The sequence below is a fragment of the Scylla paramamosain genome, chromosome 43, assembly GCF_035594125.1.
Source record: "Scylla paramamosain isolate STU-SP2022 chromosome 43, ASM3559412v1, whole genome shotgun sequence".
NCBI lineage: Eukaryota > Metazoa > Arthropoda > Malacostraca > Decapoda > Portunidae > Scylla > Scylla paramamosain.
This window is the reverse complement of record NC_087193.1, coordinates 7,805,750-7,812,283: the sequence shown is the minus strand read 5'-3', so window position 1 is coordinate 7,812,283 and position 6,534 is coordinate 7,805,750. Positions and strand designations below refer to the sequence as shown.

The window sequence follows — 6,534 nt, the reverse complement described above, 5'->3', positions numbered from 1 at the left end:
AGTATTGGTTAATGATAAAGTCAACAATACAGCACCATGCGTGGTAAGGTGCGTACAGCAGCACAATACAGCACACAACATAATAAGTGACTACAAATATTTACTCTGTTCACACTTCCTACCTGTTTCCTTTTAAATGTATAAATTTTACGGTAAAAATCAAAATCAGAATCAAATAACCCGTCCATACCTATAAAAGAGCATAGGATGAATAATACAACACATCAGCTCGTCAGTTCGGTGGCCGCTGGCCACACCCCTGTGGTCCACACCACTTGATGAATTTGCAGCCGCGCGGCAGCTGACAGAGATCATCAGGACGGCTCGTCACCTTGACACGTGCAGCACCAGTGTGTACTGGAAGTATTGCCACACACCCACAACTCAGATTGCCAATAGATAAAAAAAAAAAAATAAATAAAAATAAATAAATAAATAAAATAAATAAATAAATAAATAAATAAATAAATAAATAGCTAATTATTTATTTTTGTTAAATTGTTCATAATGAATTTTCTATTTCAAGTTTATCAGCGAATACAGTGAACGTGGTGTGGATCATCGTAAAAAATCACCAGTGGTCCATGGACCACCTGTTGAAGACCACTGCTGTGACGTGTAACTGTAGTCCTCAAGGTGTAAAGCAAGACAAAGGAGCAGCACCTGCTTGGCCCTTACATGGCAGGCTGATGTGCGTGAACTGAAAGTGTGAACTCAACTTGTATGGATAAATTAGCAGTCATGCAACACACGTACATGTATTGTGGACAACTTGATAATCCTTTTGGCTCTACCCTTTATGGACTGGCACCTTCGCTGGACCTTTTTCCGTCTTTTTCTACCCCTTCGCCAGAGCTTATGATATATATATATATATATATATATATATATATATATATATATATATATATATATATATATATATATATATATATATATATATATATATATATATATATATGAAAAAAAATGTAGAGTGTTAAATTGCGTTGTTAATTTTAACGAGTATGCATTCCTTGTGTTGATCACACAGCCTCTTACATCCGTAGTGTGTAATAGCGGAAGCCAACATCAACATGAGGAGCACGTGTGAAGTGTCTCCTCGCGCCACAACTGCGTCATCGTATTAATGATTAACTCCTGCATTGGAAAATCAGACGAGGTGAAGATGAGAGTGGAAGGCGAGTCCTGGTGATTACCATGGCTGAAGGTCGCGGGACGGAGACTAAGGTCAGTGAGCTTCCATAAATGTCACTCAAGGTCTTTGCTACACTCACTGGACACTCATTCCTGGGCCTTATTAACCTTTTTTAATCCTTTACATTGATCGTGCGAGAAGGTGGTGACAGATTTAATGTGTGTGAGGTGTTTGAGTAGAATAGATGGTGTATTAATTATCACGTTTGTATTCCTGATGCCTTATATTGACTGTGTGAGGTGTGAGGGACGTGAAGGAAGGAAGTATGAGATGTGGAAATGTAAGTGATGTATTGAAGTATTAGATTGAGGGAATTTGAGTCACGTTTATGTTCGTGATGTCTTACTTTGATCCTGCGGCGTGAGTGACGTGAGGAAGGATGAAGTTGGAATGGTATAAGTGACACAGGAAATTATTAAAATGAGGTGATGGGGTAGCGTGACTGACATACACGAGGGAGTATGGGGAAAACAGATGAATTAATGAGTATGAGACTGGAAAATTAAATACGCATGTGTGAAATGATGAAATGCAGCTTGAATTATGAACAGCAGATTTACAAAAAGTATGTGAATATAAATAACGAGTAATGAGTAAATAACAACGAATAATGAATAAAAAAAAATATTATGAAATGTAAGAGTATTAAATGAAAGGAATATAAAGCAAATTAAATGAATATAAGCAAATTAAGGGTGTCAGGGGCAGTGTGAGGCTGTACAGGGATAAGGGACGAGGGTGTATGAGGTATGAGGTGTAAGGAGAAGGATGCAAGTGAGGGTTGCATGTTTGGTGTCAAGGAGGAATGCAAGGAGAGAGAGGAGTGGCGGAGGGGAAAAAAAGGAGGAAATTGTGTGTGTATATGTGTAGGAGGAGGAGGAGGAGGAGGACAGTGATGGAAGCAGAGAGAGAGAGAGAGAGAGAGAGAGAGAGAGAGAGAGAGAGAGAGAGAGAGAGAGAGAGAGAGAGAGAGAGAGAGAGAGAGAGAGAGAGAGAGAGAGAGAAAGCAAAAAGTAATAACATTAATCAAATAGTCAACAGAGAAGATAAAATTGAGAGAGAGAGAGAGAGAGAGAGAGAGAGAGAGAGAGAGAGAGAGAGAGAGAGAGAGAGAGAGAGAGAGAGAGAGAGAGAGAGAGACAGAGAGAGAGACTGTAGGTAAAGCAAAGAATAATAATAGTAATTAAATAAAAAGCAGAAAAGACAAACAAAACCAAAAACGAGATGGTGCAGAGAGAGAGAGAGAGAGAGAGAGAGAGAGAGAGAGAGAGAGAGAGAGAGAGAGAGAGAGAGAGAGAAAGGCAGCAATGGCCCCGAGTGACCTTTACCATTACCACAGGGTCATCGTGCCACAGGTGACCCAGCACTCTCACCTGTGCCAGTGGTGGAGTGGTGTGCGCCGCGCCAACACACACCACACACCTGCTTACACCTGTCCACACGTGCCTTTGTACCCCACACTCACCTGTGCACTTCACCTGTGTGTTTTTACCTGTGGACGTTCCTATTCATGCGTGCTTTACCTTCATGTGTACCTGTGCGCGGCTGTTTGTAGTGTGTACCTCGCTAACACACCTGAATACACCTGAAAATACACCTGTGTACCTTAGTGTTTACCTGTGTACGTTTCCATTCACCTGTACAGTGTTTTTTTTTTATTCGTGTATGCGTTTGTGTGTACCTCTGTGGATTTATTTAGTGATGTATCCCTGTAAGTGTTTGTCAGTTCATACGCATACATACTGACATCAGTGCTTTGTGTGTGCGTGCGTGTGTGCGTATGAATGAGGTGTGCCAAGCCTTCTACGTGTGTTCAGTGAAGTGTGTTGGTTGGCATTTCCTTACTGACTTATTTATTCGTTCATTCATCTTTTTATTATTGTGTTTGCTTGCTTGTTCGTCCTTTTGTGCGCGTGTCTCTGTGTGTGGAAGCAGGTCAAGGTGTGTGTGTGTGTATGTGTGTCTAACGAATAAGGGGCGTTTAGGTGTGGCTCAGTGTGTGTGTGTGTGTGTGTGTGTGTGTGTGTGTGTGTGTGTGTGTGTGTGTGTGTGTGTGTGTGTGTGTGTGTGTGTGTGTGTGTGTGTGTGTGTGCTAAGAACCTGTTGTTATTCTTGGAAAGATGACGCAAGAATAGCAAAAAAAAAAAAAAAGAAAAAGAAAAAAAGAAAAAAACAGGTATGCTAGTGAGGCGTACCAAGAAAGGTGTATTAGCAAAGCGTACCATAAACACATTCTCAGGTGAACTTGGTGTTAGGAGAGTAGCAAAGGTGTAGCATAGGTGTTAGGAAGGTTAGGAAGGTGAACAATGCTCTGATATCTCTCGTGAACTATAGAATCAGTAATCAAGTTGTTAGTGTTGAATCAAAAGAGCTTTAAGATATCAGATAGAGATGGCAGAGGGATATAGGTGTGTTTTATATAGGGAGTGTCGCGTGAGTTGGCTTGTTGCAGCTTCCCTTATGTTCTTTTGGGTATTGTGTCTGGATGAGGTGGTGCCTGGGAGGACTGTTCTGTGTTAAAGATGATGTGACCCATGATGCTTCTCTTGATAGTAGAATGAAGATAATGAGAATCAGGGAGTGTATGGTGAGAATGATGTGTTATCGAGTTATCAAGTAGTAATAAGCACTCACTCACTCACTCACTCACTCACTCACTCACTCACTCACTCACTCACTCACTCACTCACTCAATCAATCAAACATTTCTCTCTCTCTACCACACTAGCCTGTACATACAATAAATCATATCACCTACAAAATTCAAGTAGTTTTTTTTTCAAGAATACAAAAATACAAGAAAGCAAGACTACAGCATACCAGATGACCTACACAGAGCAGCTACAGGGTCCTAAAAAAAACACTTGCCTTTCTTTCACAATCCGCAACGAACACTGACCTTTACGAGTTTCTGTATAGGTGCCAGTTTAGTTCTCTCTCTCTCTCTCTCTCTCTCTCTCTCTCTCTCTCTCTCTCTCTCTCTCTCTCTCTCTCTCTCTCTCTCTCTCTCTCTCTCTCTCTCTCTCTCTCTCCGGGAATGGATGGAGTGTTTGAGTGTTCGAGTGAGTGAAGGTGAAGCAGAGGAGGTCAGGTGAGGTGACTGTCATTTCTTGGTACTTGATTATTTGCCTGGTGAGTCACGATACCTGTGTGTGTGTGTGTGTGTGTGTGTGTGTGTGTGTGTGTGTGTGTGTGTGTGTGTGTGTGTGTGTGTGTGTGTGTGTATTGCGTGTCCAGACAGGTTATTTCGAATGGTGAAAGTCCCCTACACTTTTGCTGCCTGTGTGTGTGTGTGTGTGTGTGCGTGTGTGAATTTTTCCTAATTTTCCCCTGCACTTGTTATATCTATATCCTCCCTGTCTGTGTTTCTGTTCACCTCTCCGTCAATCCATCGAGGCATCTACATATATCAAAACATTGTCTAACCTAACCTAACCCCCTTAACTCAGCCTAACATAACCTAACGTACCTTTAAACTAACCTAACCTAACAACAACCTAACTTAGCCTTTACATAACGAATGTCTGTATCAGTATGTCTATCTGTCTATATGCCTGTCTTTCTATCTATCTGTCTGGCTGTATGTATGTATGTATGTCACCAGTATTACACAACTATGTACCCCGAAAACTAGAGAATATCAGGGGAAAAAAATAAAAAATGACAACCACCACCACCACCACCACTACCACCATCACCACCACCACCACTTCATTTCAAGCGGCGCCATGTCTCTCTTCATCACCAGGGTAAGGACACCACTTCATTTCACCATCACGTCTCCTCATTCCTCACGTCACACGATACGCCGCGTCTCTCTCTCTCTCTCTCTCTCTCTGTGTGTGTGTGTGTGTGTGTGTGTGTGTGTGGGACGAGAGACATGGGTGTTAGGAAATAGTTAGGAGGGGGGAGGAGGAGGAGGAGGAGGAGGAGGAGGAGGAGGAGGAGGAGGAGGAGGAAAAGGCTGATAAAAGGGCGTGGTATCTACCCTCAATTTCTCTCTCTCTCTCTCTCTCTCTCTCTCTCTCTCTCTCTCTCTCTCTCTCTCTCTCTCTCTCTCTCTCTCTCTCTCTCTCTCTCTCTCAGACACGCCTGGAGAAACTGATCCCATTTATCAACTCCCTCCTCTCCCTCTCCCTCTCTCATCCATCATCCTCCTTTTCCCTCTCCCTCTATCTCTCTCCCTTTCCCTCTCCCTCTCCCTCTCCCTCCTTCTCCTTCTCCTTCTCCTTCTCACCTGCACTCACTCGGTCAAGGTAGTCGGGCAGGTAACAAGGCAGGGAAATCACCGTTTTTTTTTTCTCTATTTTCGTGGATAGTCTCTCAAGATCAAGAAGCTAAGTATGAGTGAGGGAAAAGCGACCTTGGGGAGAGAGTGAGAGGGAGAGAGAGGGAGAGGTAGGGCGAGGCAGGTCTAGGTAGGCCGGAGTGAACGTGGCCTACATAGAATTTGATTGAGACAAGGCAAGACAAGGCTATATATATATGTGTGTGTGTGTGTGTGTGTGTGTGTGAGTACGTAACTTTTGTCTGAGTATTAAAATAGATAGAAGATGGAAGGTAAAATGATATAAAGTTTAAAGATAGGTGAAAAGAATAGAAGGAAGAAGAGATAGATAAAAGAAAGGTAGGAAAAATGATAGATTAAGAAGGTTGATGAAAGATATGTAAAGAGAACAAGTAATGATAGAAAGGATAGATACATAGATAAAAAGAACAGCTAGACGTAAGAACAGTATACTAAGATGTGAGAAAGATAGATAATTAAAGATTAATTAAAGATAGATAAAAGGATTAATTTTCCAACACAACCACGATAAGAAAACAAGGAAGATGAAAGGATAAAAAGAAAATCTAATAAGAAAAGGAAGAAAAACAGAGCATGGTTACGTAAGAGAGAGAGAGAGAGAGAGAGAGAGAGAGAGAGAGAGAGAGAGAGAGAGAGAGAGAGAGAGAGAGAGAGAGAGACGCACTACCCCTCATAATATCAAGTAAAAACACACACAAACACACACACAGCTTTCAATTAGGACACGAATATATGAAGGAGAAATACAGAACAAATAAACTAGTGAAGCGTAAAGGGAATATGAAGAAAAAATGATAAACAAAGGAATGAAGATGAGAAGGCGTAAGGGAAGGAGAGGAAGCGGAGATAATTAATTGGTCGTGTCTTGCTGATAACACAAAACAAAGCAACCTGTGACCGGATGGAATGAAGACAAGAGAGAGAGAGAGAGAGAGAGAGAGAGAGAGAGAGAGAGAGAGAGAGAGAGAGAGAGAGAGAGGGTAAAAAAGTCTTGAGTGAGAAAATATTGAAGTCAAGAGTTATATAA

At 41.7% G+C, this 6,534-nt stretch overlaps 1 long non-coding RNA gene across 1 annotated transcript in view; it reads left to right on the top strand.

Moving 5' to 3' along the window:
* Positions 1 to 1,730, top strand: part of LOC135093693 (uncharacterized) — a 31,037-nt gene extending 29,307 nt beyond the window's left edge. Inside the window, exon 3 of the long non-coding RNA XR_010263457.1 lies at positions 1,050 to 1,730. This is a non-coding gene — a long non-coding RNA (uncharacterized LOC135093693). The remainder of the gene's footprint in view (positions 1 to 1,049) is intronic.
* The last annotated feature ends 4,804 nt before the right edge of the window (positions 1,731 to 6,534 follow it).